Raw genomic sequence first — 17092 nt, 5'->3', positions numbered from 1 at the left:
ACAGGAATGTGAATTGTCCTAGGAGTGTTCCTTCTCCCAATGGAGGCATGTAATCTGGAAGAAATTGTAACCTCTTGCTATTTACTCTGCTGTTCTGGCTCAATTAATTAATTAATTAAAAGCTTTGTCATTTGACATTTGGTTTCTAGTCTGTTGATAGGCGATGTACTCTATGGGGGCTCGAGCCATATTTGTACAACTATGTTTACTCCCCAAACCCTGCATTGAATTTGTAATAGTGATGGGTTCAACAGTAGTGTGTGACCTATGCTATATACTTATTTCGGTTTTCATTTTAAGATCTTTGAGAGTGGGGAACATGTCTTTTCTATGTTCTGTTTTTGGATCCAGCAACATAATACATGACCATGGATATGTACATGTAGACACAGCAATGTCTGTGTGCGATGTGGACTTACCATTTGGACCTTTTTCTCATTCTATGGAGGGGGGTATTAGAGGTAGCACACTGGTAAAGCAGCCAGCAACGAAGGATGGCGACATAGGGTAAAGCCATCAGAATCAGAGACAGCACTAACTTAACTCAGTGGATTGGAATGTAATGTAGTAAGTCCACGCAGTCCTGAAGAATTTCACCTCTTCCTCCTCCTGGTACCTTGGCTACATGCCAAGCAGAGAGCAGTAAAGAAGCCAAAATAAACATCTTACATCTTTTTTGTATGAGCAAACATGTCCACTGATCATTTATATTATTCAATAAATCCTACTGTTAGATCTCCTTAAAGTGTGTTTGACTGTCTCTGTGTCTTGATATCCCCAGCTGATGACCTTTGTGTATAGACCCCCCCCAAAAGTCTCATGTTTCACAAATCAAGAAGATTGTATTCTGAGTTTCCCAAACCCTAGTTCCTTTTGTTGTACCAGAAGCGAGTGAGACACGCCACAGAGTATAAGTTTAAAATGGAGAATTTATTAGCCGGCGGCCATTAGGGGTATGCTACCCAAATCAAACGGCCCAATGTTGGGGTGAAGGTGTGGCTTATATAGGACATACGGGGTACAGTAGTTAATTATCTCCTGGAACCTACAGGCCAGGTCACAGGGTGGGGGGAACAGGAATAAAGGTCCTGACTGATCAAAAGATTCTGACAGGTTATCCTTAAGTGGGATAATCTTATTGACATTCCTTGGTGGAGTCACAGAGCCCCAGGGATATCTGCTAAATGCCAGAAAGTCTAAGTCCATTCCTTATCATGCAAACTGGGATTTCTCAGGGGTCTCCTGATTTTTCCAGTACCACACGTTTCCCAAGATAGTTGCCTCTTAGCTCTGAAAATGCTTTTTGTTGAGGCACAGGATAGCTCCTCCTCATTTTTACAGTGCCATGCTGGGGTCAATGTTTTCTACCCATGCATTAGGTTAGATCAGCTACCCCTTCTATACTACCTTCCTGGAAGACAGGGAAGTCTCTAGGATTGTTGTAAACATATCTTAAACCTTAATCGCAGAGCTATGCTGTGTAGGATGTGATACCCACTGATGTCGTCATCGGGGCTGGGTCAGGACTCATTTCTATACTAAAGCCATAGCATGACTTAACCGAGGAGACCAAGGACTCACCGACATCAATAGTCTCTAAAAGCTAGAGCTGTGAGGCAGTCTATACCAGTATTCTAAGACACATGATTCACTCTTTTCATTTGCGCTCCCCTCTACAGGCAGCAACACTGTCAGCTGAGCTGTTGCTTCATGCATAGGATGACCTCAGGGCTAGAAATCCCCTTTTGCTCATAAGACAATTGCAGGCATTAGCACTAATATTTTCCTTAAGAGAGTACTGTAGATGCCAAGTGAATAATAGAGATGGTCTTGATGAGGGCACAGTCTCTGGGAACCCCTTGAACCCTTGAACTCTCCTTGAATCTTCCCACTCTACCTGGCCTTGGCCTGAGGCCATAACCATTAAGCCCAAATGCCTGCCTTGCCCAGTCCTCTATTGTCCAGCTGTTTCCCACCCTTAATCTTGTCTTCCCAACGACCTCCCGCCCTTAATCCTGTTTCCCATCCTTAAACCTGATCAAAATATCTATACCCTAGCTCGCCACCCCAGCCCTTTATGGGTTGTCATTTCCATATAGCCTTCAGCTATTTCCCCCACCCGGGAGTCTGACCTGATCCCAGTCCTTTCAGGCTCCTCCTTCAGTCCTTCCCTAGACCCCTCCTCTGGCCACCCCAGACCACCCCTCAATCCCTCCCACAACCTTTGTGTATATAATCTCCATCTTGCCTCCATGAAGGGGTCAGATCCAATCTAGCTCAGATTGGTCTGGCCCGCTTTCCTTACAGGCGTAGCAAGGGGTGGGATGTCTTGGGGGCAGGCCTATGTGGCTAACTCTTAATAAACTTTATCTTTTCCCTTGGCTGAGAAAGCTTGAGTTGAATTCTTTCGGCAGGACCCGGTGTTTCGGTACTTTGGGGTGTCGAGCACCTCTCACCCCAAACCCTCATCAGTCTGCTTGTAGCCAGTGTGCCTTTTTAAACCAATGGTAACACAACCTAAAAGCTGCCGTGGAAAATGAAAGTATCATGCTGTTTTCCTGTTTTTCATACTAGACTCTAAATCCATGAAAGTCTACCTTATTTAAGCCAATTTTTATTTACATATACATTATGTTCCATAATATATTATATTTAAGCCTATTATTTAAGTCTAAATTAAAAGTTCTTAAACTGTTTGGTCTCAGAACCCCTTTGCACTCATACATTTTGGAGGATACCTCAGAGAGCTTTTGTTTATGTGGATTACACATATTGATATTTACCTTAATAGAAATTAAAAGGCTTAGTATTACTATGAAAAGTTTTGACCTCATTGAACCCCTTAAAAGGGTCTTGGAGACCCCAAGATGTCTGTGGACCACACTATTGCAACCACTGATCTAAGCTCTGTACTAGCATAGTGCTCTACGTGCGGTAAGTACTAAATAAAGGTTTGTTGCATTGACAATGAATTAAGTTTGTTTCTTTTCTTCTGACCTGAAATTGTTCCAGTCTCTTTTTTGTTTCAATTCAATTCAAGAAATTCTTATTAAGCATCTATTGTGTGCTAGGCACACTCTGTGCTTGGCCCTGGAGAAGAAAACAAAGAAAAAAAAACCCAGAACAGTCCCCATCCTGAAGGAGCTTATTATTGTACTGAGGGGGACACACAGCAGGCAGGTAGAGAAGTGAACAGTATTTATTTGTTTGTTTGTTTGTTGTAGATACAAAGTAATTTCAAGAACTGCTCCTCCCTAATCCAAAAAATCCCCAAGGAAACATAAGGAAGTTGCATTTAGCTTGACTAAAACCCATTAGCTTTACGAAATATATGCATGCTCATGAGTTGTCTAAATGTCTAAATTGTCTAAAAGACAATGATAGATAGATTTGATGTCTGGGCTGCCCCTAAGGAAGGGTGCTGGCTAAGGGAAGGGTGTGGGGGTCTGTGGCGGGGCAAGGAAGTGCAGACAAGCCTTGGAGCACTACCAGCCTTGGGTGCTCTTTCCTCTAATCTCCTAGGGGGTTCCAGACTAGAATTATGTCTATCTGCCTCCCTACACAAATATTGCTAATCCAGTATTACAATATGATGAGGTCAGGGAACCACATGGTGAGGTTTAGGGGTGCTTGAGACCCCAAAATACCGACAGGCCGGGTCCTGCTCGAATAAATCAGACTCAAGCCTTCTTTTAGCTGAAGAGAAGAACATAGTTTATTAAAGATTTGCCATACTGGGTGGACCCTAAAGAGTCTGAGCTGTTGTGATGCTTGTATTGACAAGCAGGCCAGATTGAATCTGAAGTAGACTGAATCTGAGCATCTTCATGGCAGCAAGATGGATCTTTAATACAGAAAGATTGTGAAAGGGATCTAGGGGTAGTTCTGGGGTGATGGGAAGAGAGGTTCAGGGAGGGTCTTGAGGAGGAGTCTAAGGAGGATCTTGATGGGACTGGGGTGACTAGAGGTCAGACTCCAGGAATGGGATTAAGGGTGGGAAATAGCAGACACTGGAGGGCTGGGTAACAGATTTGGGTACAGGTATTTTGATTGGATCAAGGGTGAGAAGTAGCCAGACAATGGAGGGCTAGGTAAGAGTAACAAGAGATTTGGGCCTAGCAATAATGAAAGGCTTATGGCCTCAGGTAAATGCCTCATCAAGTGGAAAGATTCAAGGAGAGTTCCCAGAGGCTCCCAGAGCCTATACTCCATCAATAGGCTCAAAACACAAAGTTGTCATTTGGGGTACTATCTCTTAAAGGGGGGATGGGGAAAGGGGAATCTCAAGGGTTACCACCTACTTGGTCCCTTCCCAACTGTAAAAAATGGATACCTTAATTTGCTTGCCCCACCCCCACCCCCAGTCATCCTGGTAACCAGAAGACCTGTGTGAGGACTTGGGTTGACATACCAACAATCCTTTGCAGCGACTGAGAGTAAACCTAGCTAGACATGCAGAAAATCAGCAACTCTGAAGCTAATTAAGTTCATAACAGCTCTGAAGTGGGCCCTGAGCCATTTGGTGGTTTATGGACCTTCAAGATACATTCTTATCTCCAGAGACTCCCCTAATTATTGGTTATAAGGTTCTACCACACATCCTGTTTTGCACCCCTCTATCTTATTGTTTGTACTTAAGCCTTGAACAGTCAGGTCGATTTGCATGTCAAAGGGTGCTATATCTGACACCTGGAATGCCTTACCTTCCCCTCCAGGATCTCTCCTTCCTTGGGAAAGGAGACTGACTCATTCCTGCTTTTTTCTCCAAGTTCCCTGACTCCCTTTGCCTGAAATGTATAAATATCTCACTGTTTCCAACTAGGCCTTGAACATGTTAGAACAGACATTGTTCCAGCTTGCAAGTTTATTCTCGGTCAAATAAATGTATCTTTATAAACTGTGATTAGACTCTGGTTCATTCCAGGTTCCCCTTTTTGGGCCTGGGGTTTCTTCTGTTTCACAGTTCCCAGGAGTTCTTTAACACAACAAACTTGGATTACATAAAAGACCATCACAAACATCTAAGAGCAAGTAAATCAATCTATTCTAGCAGATAGCAAACAGAAATAAGTAAAGTTATACTAATTAGAATATACCAGACAATACACAAGAGTGAATGAGCTCTTCAGATGAGAGTAGGAGAAAATGTCAAAGGCTGTCACCCAATGAGACTACTCTCTCTCTCTCTCTCTCTCTCTCTCTCTCTCTCTCTCTCTCTTTCTTTCTCTCTCTCTCTCTCTCCCCCCCCACCTTCCCTCTTCTCTCTCTCTCTTTTCTCTTTCTCTTCCCCCACTCTCTCCCCCTCCCCCTTCCTCCCTCCCTCTCACCTTCTTCTTTTCCTCCCCCTCTCCCTTCTCTGTCTCTCCTTTCTCCCTCTCCCCGCCTCTCTCTCTCCCCCACCCCTCTTCTTTCTCTCCTTTCTCTCTCCCCCACTTTCTCTACCCTCTCTCTTCCCCTACCCTCTCTCTCTCCCTCCCTCCCCTTCTCTCTTCCTTTCTCTCCCTCCCCTTCTCTCTCTCTCCCTTCCTCCCCCCCTGTCTTCCCCTTCTCCTCTCCTCCCTCCCTCCTTTCTCTCTCTCTCCCCCACTCTCTGTCTTCCCCTCACTCTCTTTCTCTCTCTCCTCCCCCCTTCTTTACTTCCTTTCCTCCCCCACTTCACTTTCCTAAAGCTCATATGTCTCACCCTACCATGGCATCGGCATTCTCTCCCACAGTCCAGTCACACCTAAATAGCAACACAAAAAAAACTCAAAAACTCCTCAAGCTCAAACATTTCAGTTACATGTGAAAAATAGAAGACTTTTAGCACTTATAAGATCTGGACATTGTGCAGTGAAGTTAAGTAGAGCCAAGAAAACAATATACACAATGACTACAACAACAATCTTAAAACAAGGACAAAATTAAGATGGCAAAATTACAAAAGACAAGCATGTTCCCGAAGAAGAGGCATGATTTGATGCTGCTCAATCCTTTGCAGGGAAGCCCACAGATATGGAATGTTCCATAGATTTTTCAGATTTTTTTCCCTATGTATTGATTACTTTTGCTGATTTTTTTTCTCTTCCTTTACTTTCTTTAAAAAAAAAATCTTTGTTATGTGAGATGGCTCTCTGGAAGGGAAGAGGGGTGATACAAGGGGAAATTTAAGTCATAAAAAAACAAAAGATACAAATAAAAACTCATTTAAATATCAGCCATTGTTATATTACTCCAGTGATAAAAAAAAAAGAATCAGTGGCAGTAAAAGCTCCCAGGATGGTGTCATGATGAAAGGAATTATGTCTTATCATATCTCTTTTAAAAAGAAATAGCCCACTTCGATGAACGTTATAGGTGTTTAATAAATGTGAATAGAGTAGAATTAGTGATTTCCTTGCTATCCTTCTGCAAAGGAGTTTTGATCTATATAATAAGCACGCAAAATAAGAGTTCTGATTGGGTCAGAACAATTCCCAAGCACCTATATTTTTGTCCATTCGTAGATCTAAATAAATACATGCAATACTTATTTATAATAAGCTATAAGTAGAATAGAGTAGATCAAGGTACTGGAATTTAGAGGATACTAATTGCATTTGTACTCCTACAACAGATAAAAATTCAGTTTAGCATATAGCTGATTTTTCAAATTAAATTTCAATGAATAAAAATCCATTTTCTCTTCCATCCCTTGACCTCCAACTGAAAAAGAAATAAAAACAAAACCTTCAAAACAAATACGTAGGATCAAGCAAAACAAATTCCCTTATTGTCTATGTCTAAAAAACATCCCTATTAGCCCTCTGAGTTCATTGTCTCTCAGTCAGTAAGTACCTAGTTAACAAGAATAGATAAAGCAGTGAGCTTCCAGATATCTTGGGCTGCTTACTGCAGAAGCTGAACCACAGGGTAAACCACTTCCCTGGACTGACCTTCCAATTCAGCACCGGCATCAAAGTGTTCAAAGTCACTCTAGCAACTGAGTCTGGTATCTTTATTCATTTCCAATAAGAATCGCATGTAGGAAGCACTGCTCATGGGGAAGCAGAGGTTTAAAAAAAAGCAAAACAACATGGGTAGGCCATACAGGATAGTTACAGGCTACACTTTCTCCATTTCAACAAAATTAAAAAATAAATACAAATACGTAGTCAACTATACAGAGTCCTGACCTCAGAGACAAGAAGACAAGAGTTCAAATCTTGCCTTAGACATTTACTGTGGGCCCTTAATCTCAAGTTACTTAATCACTTTTTGACTCAGTTTTCTAATCTGTAAAATGGAGGTAATATTGGCACCTCCCTCGGACAGTTGTGAGGGTCGTATGAGATAACATATACAAAGTGTTTCACAAACCTCGAAGGTGGGTATGTGTTTACATGTAGACCATCTATGTATATATAAATTATTACTTTTGTCCTTATTATGACTATTCACCTTTTACTTGATGTCCTATCCACTGTACCCAAAATTCTCTCATCTGCCTTACTAGCCTGTCACCCTTTACTTTAAGACGAGTTGTGAGCCAGGCTTCAAACTCTAGAAAATGCCATTCTGAGAAGCACAGCTGGATAAATGTCAGTCATTGGCTGTGCTCTGTTGCTTGGGGAAAGTGCCTGACACAGTGGCTGTTGCCATGGGGACCAGAGAGCCCTGGATGGTGATAATATCAGGACAGACTAGGGGGAAAAGGGTAAAATTGATAACTTCATCTCAAGCTCAAACACAGCTTCAAATTAATGGCAGTGAATAATTTACCTCTGGGGGAAAAACCCTTTAACACATCACCAAAGGAAATTTCTTAATAGATGGTTGTCATTGACAACTCGCACTTCATTTGCTAGAAAATGGCAAAGTGTTTTTTCACAGAAACCTATGACTAGCTGTAAGTAGAACTCATTAGTTATTACTTGCTCTTGCAATTTTCTCTACATTTCTCAGAAATTTTTGTTAATTCTGTTTAAATTTTTTCTCCCAAAGATGTTTTTATTCACTAGAAAAATTAGGGTTTTTGTTGTTTTCCTCCCCCCACCCACAAGCCCAGTAAATAATTTTATCAATATTCAGCTTTGAAGGACATTGTGATTTTAAAAAAGTAATATCTGCCGTCTTAGGACTATCCTGCTGATAAAAACCATTTCATGGGTTTCATTGTAGTCCTGAGTTCAGCTTCAGTGAGATATCGATGGGAATTTTGCCTTAGTCAGGATTAGGTGTAGGAGGAAATGAGAGAAATTACACTGACATAGTGTCATAAAGCCTGGAAGATAAGGAAAAGAAATTTAAACTTGGATTTAAAAAGACAAGAAGGATTTCAGGAGTGGGGGTGGTTGCAGTGAGAAAGGAAGATAAGAATAGGAAGGGTATTTTGAATGATCTAAAGTAGAAAGTTCAAAGAAGAGATGAGAATTTGTGTCAGAAAAGGGCAGGAACATTTCCTACTTGTTTCTGCTCGAAGCTTTTGGCCTACAGTGTCAGGCTTTATTCTGCGGCTATTAATCATTGGGGAGGAGTCATGGCTACCAAGCTAGTCTCTGGGGTCTTTGCGCATGGGGTGGATGTGGAAATAAAAACTCAGTTTCCTCATCTATAAGATGAAGGAGTTAGGGGCAGCTAGGTGGAGCACTGGAGTCAGGAGGACCTGAGTTCAAATCCGACCTCAGACACTTGACACACTTACTAGCTGTGTGACCTTGGGCAAGTCGTTTAATCCACCTTCACCTCTCAAAAAAAAAACAAACAAACAAAAAAAAGGAGTTAAATGACATGGTTTCAAAGGTCTCCTCTATGTCTAGCTCTATGATCTATATAGATCTATGAAGCTATGATGCAACTCGGTATAGCAACGGATAGATCACGGGAGCCATAAATAAGAAGACTCGAGCTCAGATGCACCTTAAGACACAGTTGGTACCTGTGTGGCCCGGTGCCCAGCTCCCCGTGCTGGCTCAAGTGGCAAACATGACCCCAGGTCGGCTTCTCATGTGTAAAATGGAGTGCTAATAGCACTTACACCCCAAGGTTGTCATAGGGATAAGGCGAGAAAATGTTTGTAAATCACTTTGAAAACCTTAAAGTGCCACGAAATGTTAGTTACTATCATTAATTATTGCTGTGACCAGAGTTGTGCTGGTGAACAAGCTGAAAAACCATAACGAAACATGTATACGGAACACACTTAAAAGTTTAAACTGCACGATCACTTTCCTAAGTCTAGACCAGAGCCCTCCAACCTTAGGTTTCTACTGAAACAACAGGCAATGTACGTATTGATTCACTGTTTTAGTGAGAGCTCTGCGGTAGCTCGGCTTCCTTTACTAAAGCATTTAGGCGGTCGCATTTTAGACAGCCTCGGTCTAGACCCAGGGTCGATCCCTGGTTTATGAATGAAGCCTTGATTCGGAGCATTTGCTGATGCTTACATTGAAAATGTAACAATTAACTCTGAGCCCACATGAGTAACTCCAGCAAACTCCTGACTATGACTCAATTTGTCACTTGACTAAGATGAATTAAAGAAGGCCTACTACCGTCACTCAACGGCCTCAGCTCAGAGCAGCATGAGAAGAACAAACAATGATATGACAAGAGATAATCAATAGAGTCCTGCCAGGAAATTTGGATGTTCTAGGAGAACAGTTCCCTGCAAATGAAATCTAGGTGTCTGACCCTAGCGTCTGACTAAAGAACCAGATTTCTATCACATAGGCTCTCAAGAGGAGGCAGCTTGGTGGCACAGTTGACAGAGTGCTGGGCCTGCAGTCAGGAAGATCCGAGCTCAAACCTGGCTTCAGTCACTCACCAGCTGTGTGACCCTGGACAAGTCACTCAACCTCTGTTTGCCGAAATCCAATGGAGAAGGAAATGGCAAACCGCTCCATTCTATCTTTGCCAAGAAAGCCCCTTATAGGATCATGAAGAGTCAGACATGACTAAAACGACTGAACAACAAAGACTCTCAATAATTAATACTTTTGTTGGCTGATTTTGTCCCCATTCAGATTTGGAAGTCTTGGGAAATGTCTCTACTTAGCTTACTTCCGTTGTATTCAATTGGCTCATTCATTAGCAAACCAAGAACTCTCAGTAGCATTGAAATATTTTTAAAATTATTCATAATACAGAAATAAAGCAATATAAAGTTAATCACAGCCTGCACTCCAGGGACTTCAGTCATATTCACGTTTGAGTCTCAATACCCATAACGCTAATGGGGAACCAGGAGTGTCATTGTGACCCTTATCCTAGGACTGGCAGAAGCCTTTCCAGCTCTGCTCCTTTGGGGCCTTAGCTCTGAGGTTTGTCACCTATTCCACGATGATTTTTGCTTCAGAGCTAGGATCCTTCACTGAGGGACCCTACCCGAACTTGTGATGACAATACATTTCTCAGAATCCTATTGGGTCGTTGGCAAAATTAATAGGGTATTGGGGGGCGGAGCCAAGATGGCGGCTGGAAAGCAGGGACCAGCTTGAGCTCCCTGCCGAGTCCCTCCAAAAACCTATAGAAAATGGCTCTGAACCAATTCTAGAGCGGCAGAACCCACAGAACAGCAGAGGGAAGCAGCGCTCCAGCCCAGGACAGCCTGGATGGTCTCTGGGTAAGGTCTATCCCAAACAGAGCTGGGAGCTGGGAGCTGGGAACGGAGTGGAGCAGAGCCCAGCCTGAGCAGCGTGGACCAACCAGACCAGGACCCGGGCGGAGTAGGCCCTGGTGCCCTGTGTCGGTGAGCTGCAGCAGTTGCCGGTCTTCTCAACCTGCAAACACCAAAGACAACAGAGAAGGTTAGTGGGAAAAGCTGCGGGAGTGGGAAGGAGTTCACGGTTGGGCTTCCAGCCCCGGGGGCAGCGGAGGTGGGGCAGCTACAGTTGCTGCTGCTTCTGGCCCCAGGCCCACCTAGTGGGAGGAATTAAGTGGCAGATCAGAGCAGGAGTGCAACAGCCTGCTGAAGATCTAAGCCCAGTCCGGACTGGGGATTCTTGGGGAGGGAGTTGTGCGGGTGTGACAGAGCTGGCACCTCCCCCCCAAACGTGGAACATAGAACTCGTTAGTCTACAAGCAGTCATACCCCACTGAAAAACTCAAGGGTCAAGTTAGTGGGTTGGGAATATGGCCAGGCAGCGAAAGCACACCCAGATTCAGTCTCAGACTTCGGATTCTTTCTTTGGTGACAAAGAAGACCAAAACATACAGACAGAAGAAGTCAACAAAGTCATAGAGCCTACAACAAAAGCCTCCAAGAAAAACATGAACTGGTCCTAGGCCATGGAAGAGCTCAAAAAGGATTTGGAAAAGCAAGTTAGAGAAGTAGAGGAAAAATTGGGAAGAGAAATGAGAAGGATGAGAGAAAACCATGAAAAACAAGTCAATGACTTGCTAAAGGAGACCCAAAAAAATACTGAAAAATACACTGAAGAAAACAACACCTTAAAAAATAGATTAACTCAAATGGCAAAAGAGCTCCAAAAAGCCAATGAGGAGAAGAATGCCTTGAAAGGCAGAATTAGCCAAATGGAAAAGGAGGTCCAAAAGACCACTGAAGAAAATACGACTTTAAAAATTAGATTGGAGCAAGTGGAAGCTAGTGACTTTATGAGAAATCAGGATATTATAAAACAGAACCAAAGGAATGAAAAAATGGAAGACAATGTGAAATATCTCCTTGGAAAAACCACTGACCTGGAAAATAGATCCAGGAGAGATAATTTAAAAATTATTGGACTACCTGAAAGCCATGATCAAAAAAAGAGCCTAGATGCCATCTTTCAGGAAATTTTCAAGGAGAACTGCCCTGATATTCTAGAGCCACAGGGCAAAATAGAAATTGAAAGAATCCATCGATCGCCTCCTCAAATAGATCCCAAAAAGAAATCTCCTAGGAATATTGTTGCCAAATTCCAGAGCTCCCAGATCAAGGAGAAAATACTACAAGCAGCCAGAAAGAAACAATTTGAGTATTGTGGAAACCCAATCAGAATAACTCAAGATCTGGCAGCTTCTACATTAAGAGATCGAAGGGCTTGGAATATGATATTCCGGAGGTCAATGGAGCTAGGATTAAAACCTAGAATCACCTACCCAGCAAAACTGAGTATCATGCTCCAAGGCAAAATATGGATTTTCAATAAAATAGAGGACTTTCAAGCTTTCTCAGTGAAAAGACCAGAACTGAATAGAAAATTTGACTTTCAAACACAAGTATCAAGAGAAGCATGAAAAGGTAATCAAGAAACGGAAATTGCAAGGGACTTACTAAAGTTGAACTGTTTTGTTCACATTCCTACATGGAAAGATGATGTGTATGATACATGAGACGTCAGTATTAGGGTAGCTGAAGGGAATATGCATATATATATATGTGTGTGTGTATATATATATATATATATATATATATATGTTCATGTATAAATAGGTGAATGTGTTTGTATGTATATATCTATGTGTGTGTATATATGTATATATATGTATGTGTATATATATATATAAAAGAGAGAGAGCAGACACAGGGTGAGTTGAAGATGAAGGGAAGATATCTAAAAGAAATAAAATCAAATTAAGGGATGAGAGAGCAACATACTGAGAGAGGGAGATAGGAAGAGATAGAATGGGGTGGATTATCTCACATAGAGGTGGCAAGAGGAAGCAGTTCTGTGGGAGGAGGGGAGAGGGCAGGTGAGGGGGGAATGAGTGAACCTTGCTCTCATCAGATTTGGCCTGAGGAGGGAATACCATGCATACTCAATTGGATATCTTACCCCACAGGAAAGAAGAGGGAGGAAGATAAAAAAAAAAATAAAAGGGGGGGATGATGGAGGGGAGGGCAGATGAGGGTGGAGGTAATCAAAAACAAACACTTTCAAAAGGGGACAGGGTCAAGGGAGAAAATTCAATAAAGCGGGATGGGTTGGGAAAGAACAAAATATAGTTGGTCTTTCACAACATGAGTATTGTGGAAGGGTTATACATAATGATACGCAAGTGGCCTAGGTTGAATTGCTTGACTTCTTAGGGAGGGTGGGTGGGAAGGGAGGAGGGAAGAGAATTTGGAACTCAAAGTTTTAAAAACAGATGTTCAAAAACAAAAAAAAAGTTTTTGCATGCAACTAGAAAATAAGATACACAGGCAATGGGGCGTAGAAATTTATCTTGCCCTACAGGAAAGGAAGGGAAAAGGGGATGAGAGGGGAGAGGGGTGATAGAGTGGGGGGGAGGGTGGAAATGGGGAGAAAATTTGTAATTCAAACTATTGTGGAAATCAATGCTGAAAACTAAATATGTTAAATAAATAAATTTTAAAAAAATAAAATAAATAAAATAAAAAAAATTGACAGGGTATTGAAGCAGAGTATATCCAGGATCAAGTTCACTCTCTCTGGTTAGCCTTTTATATGCAATTAAATTACTCAAAGCCTTAGAATCCCTTCTGGGGTATGAAACACATCCTTTACATCTGATAGGGCCTCACCTTTTCATTGTCTCTATTTATAGTCCATACCACCTTCAACTCTGAAGTCTAAATGGGCACCCTTAAGATAGGATTTTATATCCATCTAATTGTAGGACAAAAAAAGGAAGGAACCAAATATAAATAAGATATCATGGGGGGTGGGGGGGTGGGTTTTAAGCCACAAGCAAACATCTGCTCTGTTTATTACAGCATTGTATTTTGAGTCTTCAGGGTGACCTGCAGGCCCTGCAAAAGGCCCATTGGGTCCATCGTGGTGCAGCCCACTCAGGCCAGGTCCCCACTTTATTGGCACTTTTTATCCAGAAATGGTCTCCTGCACCTCACTTCCCTCTCATGAAAGAGGTAGCCCGCTCCAGGACAAAATCCGTGCAGGAGTTGATGGCGCTGCCCAGCTCACAGTGTTGGCTTGAGTAGTAAACATAACCCCAGGTCAGCAGGGAGATGAGCGGCAGGCCCAGCATGCAGTTGCTGAGCAGTCACCGTGTGGAGGCCCAGGAAGCCCAAAAAGCCCAAGCTCCAATAGAGCATCACGATGAAGCTGTAGAGCACAGCTGGCGTGCCAAAGGAGCTGAACATGGATTAAGTGGCTATACAGCTCCTGGACCTCCCAGTCCAGCTTGCTCTGGTGCCATAGGCTGAAGTCCTTGGCCCCCATCTTCTTGCTTCTTGATCCAGAACTTAAACTGCTTCCAGAACTCATCATGCTTCTCCTGCAGGGTGTCAGAGGCCAGGTAGGGCTTCTCCCCTTCACAGACCTTTTCCATAGTGCTGTAATATCTGTCCTTGGCAGATACCTCAGGAGCTACAGTGGTGGCTTCAGCAATGGCCTGAAGCATTGATTGGAGGTGAAGCAGACCTTCTCCTGGGTAAATCTTAATGTAGGCCTTAAAATACTCCAGCGGAACCGACAGGTGATTTTGGAGCTGTGGATCTCCTTTTCCATTAACCTGCTTGTGTGTAACACAAACGGTATCAGCACCTGTGATTGTTCTTTGAATTCAGGAGTGATGTCTCTAAATTCTTCATCAAAGGTGAAGCTCATGGCCACTTGGAGCCCTGGATGTGGTAGGAGAAAGCTGATGACATTGGTAAAAGATGAGCGAATGTGATTTCTGACATTCTGAATTTTCTCAGGTTACTGCTCCTTCACCGGCAAGCACTTCTCCAGAAATGCCATTCCTCCCTCAAGACTATGGTTATACTCATAAGGAAAGCTCCAATCTCCAGTCAAAAACATCCACATCTGGAAGGGCTTCTGGAAAATTTTATCCATTGCCAGATGACCATATTCTATGAACAGCTGCAGTCGCTGTAGCTTGTCCTCCAGAATGTTTTGAGACAAATTACAAATCTATATAGAACTAGTCACAGTACTGAGGGCAAATATGGTGGCATAGTCCTTCACCATTGAATGGCTGTCAAACGCGCCTTGAGTATCCATCAAAATCATGGCAGCATTTTTCCCTCATCAGGCTTCCCTACAGCGAAAATTTCACTCCAGATCTGAATTTCAATGGTTTCATGGTCAGAACCCCCTTGCCATGAAAGTCCTGTTTGTTCATCTTCATCACCCAACCAATGTGGACAGCAACCTTTCTTCTGGCTAAATAGGTAGCAAAGCAAGAAGTCCAGAAAGAAAGACTCTCCCTTGTGGAAAGCTCCAGCTACAAACACCACTACCATGTCAAGGTCCCTGAGGCGGTCTTGCAAGATGACGTGGGTCAAGGCATTCTCATCCAGCTCAAAATAATGCTGCTCTGTGTTCAGCAAGGGGATCTGCAGGGCAGGACACCAGGGACTCCATGACATCACCACTGTGCTGTTATACTGCTGCCGTTGAAAGGCCAAATACCAGGAGTAGATGCACCTGCTGCATCACAGCCCACGTTTTCAGGAGGTCCTATGTTCTCCCCACTTTCTGTTGAGGCTGCTGATGTTCACAGAAAAGAAAACATGGGGGGGCGGAGCCAAGATGGCGGCTGGTAAGCACGGACTAGAGTGAGCTCCGTACCCGAGTCCCTCCAAAAACCTATAAAATTGGCTCTGAACCAATTCTAGAACGGCAGAACACACAGAACAGCAGAGGGAAGCAGGGCTCCAGCCCAGGACAGCCTGGATGGTCTCTGGGTGGGGTCTATTCCACACGGAGCTGGGAGCTGGGAGCTGGGAACGGAGTGGAGCAGAGCCCAGCCTGAGCAGCGTGGACGATCCAGACCAGAAGCCGGGCGGAGGGGGCCCTAGCGCCCTGAATATGTGAGCTGCGGCAGTTACCAGACCCCTTGACCCACAAACACCAAAGACTGCAGAGAAGGTTAGTGGGAAAAGCTGCGAGAGTGGAAGGAGTTCGCGGTTCGGCTTCCAGCCCCGGGGGCAACGGAGGTGGGGCAGCTACAGCTGTTGTTACTTCCGGCTCCAGGCCCACCTGGTGGGAGGAATTAAGTGGCGGATCAGAGCAGGAGTGCAACAGCCTGCTGAAGATCTAAGCCCAGTCTGGACTGGGGGTTCTTGGGGAAGGAGGAGTGCGGCTCAGACAGAGCTGGCACCTCCCCCCCAAACGTAGAACATAGAACTCGTTAGTCTACAAGCAGTCATACCCCACTGAAAAACTCAAGGGTCAAGTTAGTGGGTTGGGAATATGGCCAGGCAGCGAAAACGCGCCCAGATTCAGTCTCAGACTTTGGATTCTTTCTTTGGTGACAAAGAAGACCAAAACATACAGCCTAAAGAAGACAACAAAGTCATAGAGCCTGCAACCAAAGCCTCCAAGAAAAACATGAACTGGCCCCAGGCCATAGAAGAACTCAAAAAGGATTTGGAAAAGCAAGTTAGAGAAGTAGAGGAAAAATTGGGAAGAGAAATGAGAAGGATGAGAGAAAACCATGAAAAACAAGTCAATGACTTGCTAAAGGAGACCCAAAAAAATACTGAAAAATACACTGAAGAAAACAACACCTTAAAAAACAGACTAACTCAAATGGCAAAAGAGCTCCAAAAAGCCAATGAGGAGAAGAATGCCTTGAAAGGCAGAATTAGCCAAATGGAAAAGGAGGTCCAAAAGACCACTGAAGAAAATACGACTTTAAAAATTAGATTGGAGCAAGTGGAAGCTAGTGACTTTATGAGAAATCAGGATATTATAAAACAGAACCAAAGGAATGAAAAAATGGAAGACAATGTGAAATATCTCCTTGGAAAAACCACTGACCTGGAAAATAGATCCAGGAGAGATAATTTAAAAATTATTGGACTACCTGAAAGCCATGATCAAAAAAAGAGCCTAGATGCCATCTTTCAGGAAATTTTCAAGGAGAACTGCCCTGATATTCTAGAGCCACAGGGCAAAATAGAAATTGAAAGAATCTATCGATCGCCTCCTCAAATAGATCCCAAAAAGAAATCTCCTAGGAATATTGTTGCCAAATTCCAGAGCTCCCAGATCAAGGAGAAAATACTGCAAGCAGCCAGAAAGAAACAATTTGAGTATTGTGGAAACCCAATCAGAATAACCCAAGATCTGGCAACTTCTACATTAAGAGATCGAAGGGCTTGGAATGCAATATTCCGGAGGTCAATGGAGCTAGGATTAAAACCTAGAATCACCTACCCAGCAAAACTGAGTATCATGTTCCAAGGCAAAATATG

At 43.2% G+C, this 17092-nt stretch overlaps 1 pseudogene; it reads right to left on the bottom strand.

Moving 5' to 3' along the window:
- Nucleotides 1–13770: 13770 nt before the first annotated feature.
- Nucleotides 13771–15259, bottom strand: LOC118837361 (annotated as a pseudogene).
- Nucleotides 15260–17092: the final 1833 nt, after the last annotated feature.

This window comes from Trichosurus vulpecula, chromosome 2 (assembly GCF_011100635.1).
Source record: "Trichosurus vulpecula isolate mTriVul1 chromosome 2, mTriVul1.pri, whole genome shotgun sequence".
Classification (NCBI taxonomy): Eukaryota; Metazoa; Chordata; class Mammalia; order Diprotodontia; family Phalangeridae; genus Trichosurus; species Trichosurus vulpecula.
This window is presented reverse-complemented; position numbering and strand designations above follow the sequence as displayed.